Source organism: Nematolebias whitei, chromosome 12, assembly GCF_014905685.2.
Source record: "Nematolebias whitei isolate Nwh7 chromosome 12, NemWhi1, whole genome shotgun sequence".
In the NCBI taxonomy this organism is placed as follows: Eukaryota; Metazoa; Chordata; class Actinopteri; order Cyprinodontiformes; family Rivulidae; genus Nematolebias; species Nematolebias whitei.
In genome coordinates, this window is record NC_056509.1 from 32,908,354 (window position 1) to 32,921,545 (window position 13,192).

Here is a 13,192-nt window from a genome sequence, read left to right on the forward strand (position 1 = left end):
ATGCTAGGCATCATCAGGAAACAGCTGGGGCTGCTGGCGGCACGTCAATACCCTGAGGGAGGGGATTAAAGCAGGGATCAAACTGTTGCGATGATTCAGGCAAATGTGAACTACAAGCAGTGAAAGAGTATCTAAGTTAAAAACAAAAAAGCAAAATACTGATTAAAAGCTAAATTTAGCAAAAAGGTTAATTAATGTTAGCAGAGTGGTAACTAAACATTAAAAAGAGAACTATAGAACAAGTACATTGAAGATTTCAAAGAGCACAACGTTTAAAATAAATTAAAGAGATATCAATATATTCCTATAAGTTAAAAGGTTGAAAAAGTATTTAAAAAATGACAACAAAGAAAGTTGTAGTTATCGTGCAAGACGATGAGCAAAAGGTTTTGATTTGTGATTGGCTAAAGTAACTAAAAACAATAGTTTCTGGTTCACTTTGGGTGACATTTAATGCTGCATTACACTCACTGCTGCTCTTGAATAAACCTACAGGTAAGATATCATTCTGCTGTTGTAAACTTTGCAATATGTCTAATGTACATAATTCTTAACAAGAGGAAAAAAATAAAGCATTCAGGAGACAACAGACAAAACCTGCACATAAAACAATCAGTGTTCCTGAATGAAAGAAACAATACTTAATCCTGAACTGGAGGAAAGTACATAAATAACAGCTAGATCCAATTTGAAGGTCAGGACGAAGGCTGATTTATAGCTGTTTATGAAATATATATATCTTTTACAACATTTTGCTCTATTCTTCTTTTTGACTACCGTAAATTTATAATTGAATATTTAAAGACATGTTTCTGGAAAGGACACCACTCAGGCTTAATAACTATCAATAAATCTGAAACATTATTTTAAAATAACAAAAATAAGTACAAAATAAGCATAACCTTTGCCTATGGCACCAAAACAAACTCAATGTGAAAGCTAAATGTCACTCCGCTCCAACACTTGTACCGAGTTGCCTAAATTACTGGTGTTACTGAATTACTGGTGTGTGTAGGCGTATGATGAACGCTTGTTCCCTTTCTGTGGCTGCTGCTGATGAGCAAAACTGTAAAATAGATCCAGCTGGAGGTGCACAGTGGAGCCGAGGCCTCATGGGAAATCATCCACAGCCTCTCCACCCGCATCGTGTCCGCTCCTTTAGGACCCCAGAGAGCTATCAATATGTGGGTAATTGAATTTTAAGCGCAAACACTGCTGTGAAACGTGTGTGTGTGTGTGTGTGTGTGATGGAGGATGTTTAGCTGTGTGAACATGGCGATGCTGTCATCAGACCCTAAAGGGTTTTGCACAAGACGAATGAATGTTTAATCCCTCACAGCTTGCGATGGTGCAGAGTGGGTGAGATGACTGAACAGCCTCTAAATGACGCAAATCTTCACTTCCCTCTGATTAAACACCAGCAGACACACATACTGTCAAAAGGAAGCTGCGCAGATAATAACGTGCACATTTACAGATTTTCTGTCGTGTTTACAGGTTAACTTGTTCGTTTTATTACATCAAACTTACACAAAGTTGCAGATATTTATCAGTGGCACAAATTTGATCAGCCATTAGTGTCCATCTTTAGAGGATTGGCTGCATTTTGACCTCAGTATGAGAAATTAATTTATTAGAAATATGTATAATTGTAAAGTGTTCTAGTTCCTTAAAAAATATGAAACGCCCTGAAGGATTACCATCTCTTTTTGTAAACAACTAACTTTTTATTCAGTTTCTGGAGCTAATTCTAGCAGTTCATTATATCTGGACCATGTTTATTGCATTCAAAACACAAAACTAAGATTAAGGCCATAGTTAAGACCTTTCAAATTACCGTATGTTTCTGAAAGACCATAAACAATATCTTACCTGTTATGAATAGCTCTTTAAACTACTTCATTTTGGATAAATAGTTTAATCATATTGGTTGATTCATTAAATCTTTATTTATACACGTTAGTCTAACTGAGTCACAAGGACTCATTTACAAGAGAGACCTGATGAGCTCATGACTTCTCCAAAGTAGATTGCAGCCATCTTAAAATAACTCCATTTTTCAAATGTCATTATGTTTAATGAAACATTTTATAAACCAATACATTTCTGTCAGTTTTACATTATGTGGATATTCTGGCAGAAATACTATGATATTCCTGGTGGAAGTGTCTCAGGCTACACTGAGAGTGCTACAGCTAGCTGCTGCTGCTAGTATTTTACAACTGGGGTTTTTTTTTTTAAGATGGCAGCAGTTTAATTTGTTCTTCATCTGCTTAGACTAACCATTAGGTCATCGATCTGGTGAGAATTAAACTCTATTTCTCTAAACTGAAGTAATTAAAAAAATTATCTACAGCAGGTAAGATGTTGATAGCTTTTTTTTTTTGGCTGAAGATAAATATAAAAAGTATAAAAACAAATTAGTAGGGATTATAAGGAAACATAAGAGAGAATATTATAGTGAATTATTACACAAATGTAGTGGTGACATGAGGGCAACATGGCGAGTAATGAACAATGTTATACAAAAACACAAGGATAATATGGGTCTTTCTCAACATTTTGTGGAAAATAATGAGGAAATTCATGATGAAAATGAAATCGTTAATGGATTTAATAATTATTTTGTAAATGTTGGGTCTAATCTTGCAGCTTCAATTCCTAAAGTGGATAAAAACGTGAGTTATTTAATCAATGGTTGTGTAAACAGTATGTTTCTAGATGGAACTGATAAAGAAGAAATAATGAAGGTAGTTCAAAAATTTACTGACAAAAGATCTAAAGATTGTGAAGACATGGATATGATGGTTGTGAAAGAAATAATGGGTCATGTTATTGAGCCATTCACATATATCTGTAATTTATCATTTTCAAAAGGAATATTCCCTGACAGAATGAAAATAGCTAAGGTAGTTCCTCTTTTTAAAAATGGTGAAAAATGTATATTTAGCAACTATAGACCTATATCTTTGTTGCCACAATTTTCAAAAATTCTTGAAAAATTATTTGTGTCCAGATTAGATAAATTTCTTGATAAACATAATATTTTAAGTAATAGTCAGTATGGTTTTAGATAAAAAAGTTCAACATCCATGGCTCTTATGGAGTTGATAGAACAAGTTACTACAGCGATAGATCAAAAACAACATTGTATAAGCATATTTGTTGATTTAAAAAAAGCATTTGACACCATTGACCACACCATTCTACTTGAAAAATTGAAACAATATGGTATTAGAGGTCCAGCTCTACAGTGGATATCTAGTTATCTGAGGGACAGAAAACAGTTTGTACAGATTGATGATGTATGCTCTAATCTATGCAGTATCTCATGTGGAGTACCTCAAGGTTCAGTTCTTGGACCTAAGTTGTTTATTTTATACGTAAATGATTTAATTGAGGTGTCTGGTATCCTGAAAGGTGTTTTATTTGCTGATGATACCACATTCTTTTGTTCGGGTAAAAACTTGGAACAGATGTTTGAGTTAATGAAGATGGAGTTTGTTAAAATACAAACTTGGTTTAAATTAAACAAATTATCATTGAATGTTGCTAAAACTAATTTTATGATATTTAGTAAAAAAAAGATAACTGTGGATTTTCCTTTCAAAATTGATGGTGTTGAGATATGTAGAGTGAATGAGGTAAGGTTTTTGGGTGTAATTATTGATGATAAACTGTCATGGAAACAACATATAAATTTTGTAAAAACTAAAATATCTAAGTCCATGGCAGTACTGTATAAAGTAAGGGACCTTTTGAATGATAATGCTTTGTGTTTGCTGTACAATACTTTTATAGTCCCACATTTAATTTACTGTGTTGATGTTTGGGGAACAGCTTGTAAAACTATAACTAAGCCTATTTTTGTGTTACAGAAAAGAGCTATAAGAATTATAACAAGAAAACATTACTGTCATCCTACAACTACTTTATTTTATAAATTGAAATTACTTAAGTTTTATGATCTGGTGGATTATAATATTCTCTTACTTATGTATAAAGCTCAGAATTATATACTACCCTCGAACATTCAAGCATATTTTGTGAAAAGGAAAAGTTGTTATTATCTAAAGGGAACAGATATTTTTGTGCAACCAAAGTATAGGACTAGTTTAAGGGGTAGGTCTACTTCAGTACAGGGAATAGGTTTTTGGAATAGTTTGGATGATGATGTAAAAAAATCAAAGTCAATGTTTATATTTAAGAAAAAGATTAAGAACATATTGTTGAATAGATACATATAGATTTAAGTTAGTTAATATCAAACGAAATATAAATGGAAAAATTGTGATCAGTTATGTAATTTTTTTGTATTATTTATAGATGATTATTGATTGAATTGATTGTTTGAATTGATTTTGTTTAAGAAGGGGCAGAAATAATAAGATTTTTTTTCTTCTTCTGCTGCCTTTCATTTTATGTTTTGTATTTTACTCTCTTGTTTTGAAATTGTTATTGTGTTTTTAATTTGAAATGAATAAATAAATTAAAAAAAATAAAAAAATAAGATGTTGATAGCTTTTTTCACAAAATATTCTTCATAAAATCTGAACTGTCACATAAAGTTTGTAAAAACATAAAATCTAATCAGCTTTGAGTTATATTTTTCATCCTGGTGATGACTTTTAAGACTTTATTTAGTGATGGGGATCATCACACAATGAATTCATGTTTTAATGTTTTCATTTGATGGTTTTCTTATTTATTGTTGTGTTTATGGTCCATAAGTTATGCCACTTGTTGTTGTTTCTTGTAGTTGTTTTCCTGCTGTCTGTTTAGCCTCATCTCTGTGTGGTGTGACTGTTTTCCTTCAGTCATCTCTGCTTTCAGCTCCTCTCTCACACCTGCTCGTCATCTGCTCATCAGCCCATCTCCATCAGTAATCACCGCTCCCTGTACGCAGTCCCTGCAGAGCTCTGAGAGATTTTTACTGGTTGCTTCCTGCTTCGTGTTGTGAAAGCTTCTGTGTGGGTTCTTTTTTAACGGTTGTTTTGTGAGTGTGTGTGTGTGTGTGTGTGTGTGTGTGTGTGTCATGTTTTATATTATTTTATTACCTTGCAGCCACATGCTTTTTGTTTTAAAGTTTTTAAAGCTCCTCCTGCCTCCAAGTCTCCACTTTGTGTTTAATTCATCGAGTACTGCAGCAGTTATTGCCCATTTATCACAAGCCAACTGTAATAATAGTATTTTTAAGCATTTATGAGAACACTCCACCTTTCCAGGCTGCTGCACCTTTACACCCCCACCCTTTCTCTTAGAGCAGCTGTCCAGCTGCTCGAGTCCCCAAAATGAAGCACAAACCCTGGAGGTTTGCACTTTTGCAGTTGCAGGTTCTAAAATGTGGAATGAGAATCCTCTTCATGTTAGACATGTTAATTTTTTAAAATTTATTCTTTTAAACTCAGACAAGACTGAGGTGGTTTTTAGACCTGAGCATCTTAGGAATTATTTTTCAGTCTTTCTCCCTCCTTAGATGACATTAATCTGGCCTCCATCTCTAATGTTAAAATGTTTTGTGTTATTTTTGATCAGTACACGTCTTTTATCCCCCACATTAGAAACGTTACTAGAACCTCCTTCTTCCATCTGTGTAATATCACTACAATTAGAAACATCTTATCTAAAAATGATGAAGAAAAACTGGTTCAGGCATTTGTCACATCTAGACTGGACTATTGCAATGGTTTATTATCTGGGTGTCCAAATAATTTTTTTTAAACTTCTTCAGTTGATCCAAAATGCTGCTGCCAGAGTCTTAACTGGAGTTAATGGGAGAGATCATCTCTCTCCAGTTTTAGCTTCTCTCCACTGGCTCCCTGTCAAATCAAAATTGAATTCAAAATCTTACTTCTAACCTACAAAGCTCTCAACAACCTAGCTCCATCATATATTACATAACTTATTGTTCCATATTTTCCTAACAGAGCACTTCGCTCTCAGACTGCAGGTTTACTTGTGGTTCATAGAGTTTCCAAAAGCAGAATGGGAGGAAGCTCTTTCAGTTGTCAGGCTCCTCTCTTGTGGAACCAACTTCCAGTTTCTGTCCATGACGCTGACACATTGTCCAGTTTTAAGACTTTCCTTTTTTGATAAATCCTATAGTTGGGGTTAGCTTGGGTTTCCTGACCTATCCCTTAGTTATGCTGCTATAGGCTTAGACTGCTGGAGGGTAAATTTACCTAATTTAATCAAATGTATAGTTACAAAAGAATACATATGAATAAATTGTATTTTTGTTTCTATCTTAACATGTTTGTGTTGTTGTTTTGTTTTTCTTCGTAGTGAGGACCTGCTCACCTCCATTCTGTCTGTTTCTCCCTCCTGTTCCTCTCAGACCCATCCAGTCGATGCATGGCCACTTGTCCTGAGCCTGCTTCTGCTGGTTTCTTGTTATGTTGGAGTTTTTCCTTCCCACTGTCGCCTTTTGTGCTTTCTCAGAATGGGAGACTGTGACGAAATGAAGACTCAACGCAATCTGCTGGCTTCCTCCTTTAGATAGAGAACGTTACTAACTGGTATTTATAATGTATGTGACTGTTTTATGTTCAGTGCCCTGAGATAACTTATGTTGTGACTGAGGAATGTGAGACTCCAACAGGTTGTTGTACAAAGTTACATGTGAAGCAACGTTTAAATAAACAACATGCCTGATCCGACTGAAATATAAAGCTTTAAAAGTCTGAACAGATGATCTCAAAATGTGACAAAACAGCTGGATGAAGATCTCAGATTGTTAATTTTGAGTTCTCGTTAAAGTTCTACAAATTATTATGCATTAAACCACACAGTTTTTATGTTTCTGAAGTTTGAAAAAAAATGAGAATGTCTGATGTGTAAAAAGCAGGATGCTCGAGGTGGAAACCAGATAAAAGGTTAGCAGAAAGAAGCTGAAAGGAGCACAAAACAGCTGAAAAACAGCTGACAGTAGCTGAAAAAGTTTACATTTGCATGAAGAAGCTGAAAGAAGCGGAACCAGAACAAAATATGAAAGGAGCAGTAAAAGGTTGTAAACAGATCTAAATATATGAAGGATGTAAAATGAGCTCAATTCATTTTCTTTGAAAAAATACAAAAAGGGGGCAGAAAAGGCTAAAGCGTCTGAAAAAGTGTCTCTTTTACACATTAACTTTACCTTTTCTTTTAGTTGTAAAGTATAAAAATTAACAACGCAGTTTGTTTGTCCAACATCAGAACATTTATTCCACATTTGGGTGTCTTTTTAACAACATATTTATTCATGTCTATCTAAACAAAGAAAACACAAATCACTCCTGTGTTGAAAGAAATGACTGACAGAAGTTTCAAGTCAACCAAAGGTCAAGTGGCGCATTTCATCAGCGTCACATTTATTCAGAAATGTTTGCTTTTTGTTGCTCTAAATAAAAAAAATTAAAATCTTCTGAGTGTATTCCCTCCTGAATTTGTCAGATTCACTTTCTTCTTTGCTTGCTGTTGATGAAAAGTTTGGACCATAAGCAGCTTTGCTCTACAGGCTGCATTTCTGCATCGTTTAACTAATCACACACACACACACACACACGCACACACACACACACACACACACACACACACACACACACACACACACACACACACACACACAGAGGTCCATATGTTAGGGGCCACCACTCATGGCAGGTGGTACTCAGAGGATCCAGTTTTTCATATTAGTTCCCTTGTCGTAACATCCCCCTGCAGTTGAAGCGCAGCTCAGGGGGACGTCAGCTCGATGTGCCCTCACTCCTTTAATTAGCTGTCAATTAGTACAAATGAATCAACTCTTCGCCTAAATGGGCAACACCACCAGGCAGCTCCCACACAACGGCCATTGTGGGAGCAGCATGAGGAAAACCTCAGCTAGCAAACTCGTTTTGGATCACGAGTGCAACTAAAACCGATCACACTGACAAACTGTGCTTTTAGAGCTCTCTGTGAGTGTGTGTGTGTGTGTATAACCTGAGTTAATTTATTTATTTGTTGCAGCAGTCAGATGGTGCACTAACCACGCTTTCTGTGCTTCTTCTAACTTCTTTCTGCTAATTTCAGCTTTTTCAGCTATTTCAGCTATATTTAGTTGTTTTATGTTGATTTAATCTTTTAAAGCTAATTCCACATATTTAGTCAAGTCAATTTTATTTATAGAGCACATTTAAAACTGAAACTGTTGCCAAAATGCTTAACAACAACATCAACGGGAGTAAAATTAATGGAAAAAATACCATACACTAATGATAATACTGAAGAATTAATAAAAGCATTTAAAACATAGGAACACAGAACAACAACAACAACAAAAATAACACTAAATCAACTCACACTGTGAAATGCCTGCGAGAACAGATGTGTTTTTAGCCGAGATTTGAAGTGAGGAAGGGAGGTGGCCTGCCTGATGCTGGGGGGCAGGTTGTTCCAGAGTTTGGGGCCCATGACTGAAAAAGCCCGATCTCCTCTGAGCTTCAGGCTTGTTTTAGGAACAGACAAAAGCAGCTGATCGGATGATGTCAGGGCCCGAGAGGGAACGTGTGGTTCCAGTAGCTTGGAGAGATAAAGGGGTGCGAGGCCATTTGGTCAACAGAAGAATTTTAGACTATCCTCGTACGAACAGGGAGCCAATGAAGGGAGGACAGAACTGGAGTAATATGTTCAGACCTACGAGTTCCGGTTAAAAGCCGAGCAGCAGCATTCTGGACGAGATGAAGACGTGAGATGGAGGCCTGGCTGACCCCAGCATAGAGTGCACTCATTTCAATTTGTTTTTGGCCTAATTCAGCAAAAATGTGCTCGCTTCACTCCCTTCTGTTAATTTAAGCTTCTTTCTGCCTTTTTAGCTACTTTTCAGCAGTTTTTAATGCTAATTTCAGCATTTTTTTCTGCTAATTTTCACTTTTTTGTGCTTATTTCCACTTCAAGCCTACATTGGGCAAACATGTCTATCTGCTTTCTTCTGATCATTTACTCTTGTTTTACATTTTAAACTTTCTTTTTAGCATTTTTTTTAACTAATTTCAGCTGTTTTCAGATAAATTCAAGTTTTTCATGGCAATTTTTTCTGCTTTCAACCTAATTAACTTCTTTATGCAAATTTTAGCTTGTTGTTCTTCAGCTTTTTCTGCTATTTTAGTTTCTATTTAGCTAATGTTTGCTAATTTTATCTTTTTCTGTTAATTCCACAATGTTTTAATCTTGTTTCAGATCTTTCATCCTTCTAGTAGTTTAAGCTTCTATCTGTCTTTTCAGCTTCAGCTGTTTTTTTTTTTGTTGTTGTTGCTAATTTCAGCTTTTTTAGCTAATTTCCTTTTTTTGTTGTTGTTCTAATTTCTGCTTATTTAAACATAATTCAACATATAAATGTTATTTCTGCTTTCTTTTGTTTATTTAGGCCTGTTCTTCAATTTCAGCTATAATTCAGTATGCGTTTAACTAATTTCAGCTGTTTTTCAAACTTCTTCAGCAACAAGCATTCACACTACATTTTCCCAGGAAATGCAATTTAGTTAATTTTATGTTGCTACTTATGTTGAGAAATGACCAGTATAAGTTTGTGGTAAAACACTAAAAAACATTTTGCACCATCTAAACTTAAATATAGTGCGATCTCATGTGATCTGTTAGCACTCGGAGCACGTGTTGAAGATGACTATCAGCTACTTGCACAAATTCAAACTTAACGTGTGTAAAATTGGCTGAGCTGTATCCATGTTTCGTGCTGGCTGTAGTCGTTTGCTGTGGCATCTTAAATTGTGCTGACCCTAAAAGTTAACTAGTTCTAGATGTGTATCCATCAATTCTACTCTAAGAGTTTAGTTCAAATGTGGGTCCATTGATGAGGGAATAAATCTGCGTTGAAAGTTTCTGTCTCTGTGTTTTCAGCCCCACAGGTTCTGCTGCGGGACGTAAACCCACACTGACTGGAGCTTGAGGTTCAAACAATTAATGTCCCCTAATTTTTTTTATTTTTTTTAAGCATCCCAGCCTCTTTTCTCTCGTCTGGGTCCACGCTCTCTGCGGGAGAGCAGGAAAAGGCTGTCTTCATGTCTGCTGGTGCTGCCCATGTGAAACAAGGAAAGACAATTAGGGGCTTATTAGGGTCTCAGGGAGATGTACCTCACGGGGTGTCCGCTCGCTGACTTGGCCCCAGCTCTGGTCTGCTGCCATAGCTTGAAACAGTCAGGGGCATTGTCTCACCTAATTACGGTGAAACCAGGGGCCCCCTTTTTTTGTGTTACCACCGCCGTCCCTGTCCACTTCCTCTCTCCTGCCTGACTGCCCGTCCCCGTCCACTGTAGAAGTGTGCTAATTAGACTAGAAACAGGTCTGAGTAATTATGTCAGCTCTTGTTAGAAGCTGCCACATAATATTATGCTGTCAAGAAAGTTTTGGAGTTGGAGAGTGGAGCTTTCCTCATTACTGCAACATCTGCACAAGCAACACATTCAATAAGTTCAAGTTCCCTGACAAACTTCAGAACAAACAGATGCAGTCATGACAACAACATCAAGTTATTGCCCTAATTAATGCTTTGAGGCCACAGAATAAAACGATGAATAACCGATGGCACATTGTTTGGACTGTGGGAGCTTTGTGTTTCTTCAACCCATTAGGATGTTTTGATCAACGGCTGTTTGGTGACCCAGCTCTCTAAATGCTGAGTTCTGGAAAATGGCAATTAGCTCGATTAGAGGAGCCATTTCTGCAGCTTCTAACAAAGACAGAGCAGAAAGTGCTGAACAAGCCCAATGGTCGAGTTGAGTTGATGCCATGGTGAAACACTTCGAGCTCTCGTGTGCATCAGTTTAGCTTTTATGATCGCTCTACAAAATGAGGCTCAGCTTGTGGCTGCACATGTTCAATGCTTTTAATGGTGCACAAGTGTTTCATTCCAACAGGTTTCACTAGTTCAATAAAATAAACATTTGTTTATCTTTGGAAACAGCTGAAGTGAATAGGTCGTTCATGAAAGAGCTGTTTGGGATGGAAAAATGACTGTTTTGATGTACTGGTAGGTTTTCCACTCACATGCATTGAGTAAAGTGTGCAGATAAAGTTAACTCTTTCAAACTGCATCGCTGATAGTTCAGGGTAATATTATTTATGATTTGATTGTTTTCAATATTCAGTTCCCACCTTTGATTATTATTTTTTTTGTTTTGCCACAATGAGCTGTGTGTGCAGCAGGTTTGTCTGTTTGATTGGATTGCTTTTTTTTTTTGGTGCAATTTGTTCTTTTAAATTAGTACAATTGTACATTTAATCAATATTTAAACAAGTCAATATTTCATTGGTTCTCTACTCAAAGGAAGCATTCTGAACGCTTCATTAATAAAAATCAAAAAGTGGCAGCCAAAATCAATCAGAACATTAAAGAGACGAATAGATGCAGGAAACAAAATCCCATGAAACAAGAAACAGTTCATGTCATTAGAAGAGCTGCTGGATGAAAGATTTACATTAAAAAAAAAAAAGTATTCGGTCTTCAACAGATCACGACCTTAAATGACTTTTTGTACTTTTTCCTTAAACATTTATTAAAAACACAATAATGTTTTACAGATTTTAAAGTTACAAGTTGTTTATGTGTTCAACATGAGGCCTGCAGCAACATGCTCATATCAAACATGAACTGTTCAAACATCATTGTTAAAAAAAATATAATGCTAAATATTCATTCATTCATTCAACCTTTATTTAGACAGATTAATCACATTGAGCTTCTGGGACGCATTTACCTGTATCAGGGGTCTTTCCAGATTTTACAGCATCTTTTCTTTGGACTGAGGTGGACAGCAGTGAAGGTACTTCACCCTGAGAGGGGAAACCTCTTCAGCTGCTCATTCCTCCAATTTAGATTTCAGACAAACTGCTCGTGATCTGATGTCAAACTGACGGTCAGAGTGTGGCGGCCTGTCTCGTGGGGCCCCCACAGTCCCACGGGAGCAGCCTGGTTATTTATTTATTCATCGCGACACAAGATGTCCCATTGATGGCTGTTGCGCGTCCCCTCATCTCCATAAAGTCTCCCCTGCGCCCGATTGTGCGTCCAGATGTCCGAAAGCGTGCCGCAGATGACCTCCGCGCCACCGGGACTGCGCCCTAATTGAATAATGGCTGATTAGAGGAGATTAGAGGACGGGGGGAGCGTCTTTCACCTCATTTCCAGGTCTGAACCGAGTTTATTTGGGGCCGAGGAGGATTTCCTAAACGTCTCGTTCTGCTCTCACTTTCCAAATCGGATTAACTCTGATGAGACCTGCGTCAGGATTTGATTCCAAACCCAGAACTATATAAAAAAAACCACTTGAACCTAAAGAGTGGGGGGAGTCAGTGTTTGTCTATAGTGTTTAACTCCCACCCTGGTGTCCTAAATACCCCGAACTGGGACATATTTACCGTGCGCCCCCCCCCCCCCCCCCCCCCGGGAAGAAAAGCACAATAATAATGATAATAATAATAAACCTGATGAACAGATGCACAGATTGTTCTCAAAGACAAAAACACTGTTTGTGAACAAACCCAATTAGAATATGCAAATGAGAGCAGGAGTTCTTCTTGGTTCTGATCCATTCACTGACGTGCGTGTTTTTATTTTTTATCATTTGATTTTTATTTAGAAAAAATAAACTTTACTTGTTCCTTCTCTTTATCTGTTCACGTATAAAATAAGTTTCAATTTGTTGCTGTAAGAAATATTAGTAAAAATCTCTGTTAAATGCAGCTCAGTTAAAGCAACCATATATGATAATATCTATTTATTATCATTATTATTATTATTTATATAATAATAGCTTTATGTTGGACTAATTTGGGCTCCTTAATATTATATATCTATATAGGCCTATTGTTTCGATTTGCTAAAGTTTGTTTTTAATAATTCAGATAAAGGCAGCAGTTGCAATATTTTATTAATCTGGTTCTTTTAATCTTTTCGACTTTATTCAGCAGCTATTAAATAAATAAAATATAAATATAAGAGCTATAAATTCAGATGTTCTGTTTCGGTTCAGTTCAGAAGCTGATTTTTATTAAATGATGAAGAATTTTGATGAAATCTCGTCAGGTTTTGCAGCAGAGCAGAGATGTGAGAGTTTTGAGCAGCTTGTTGTAGTCAGCTGCTGCAGGAACCTTGTTGTCAGCTGTAGCAGCTGCAGGAACCTTGTTGTCAGCTGTAGGAGCTGCAGGAACCTTGTTGTCA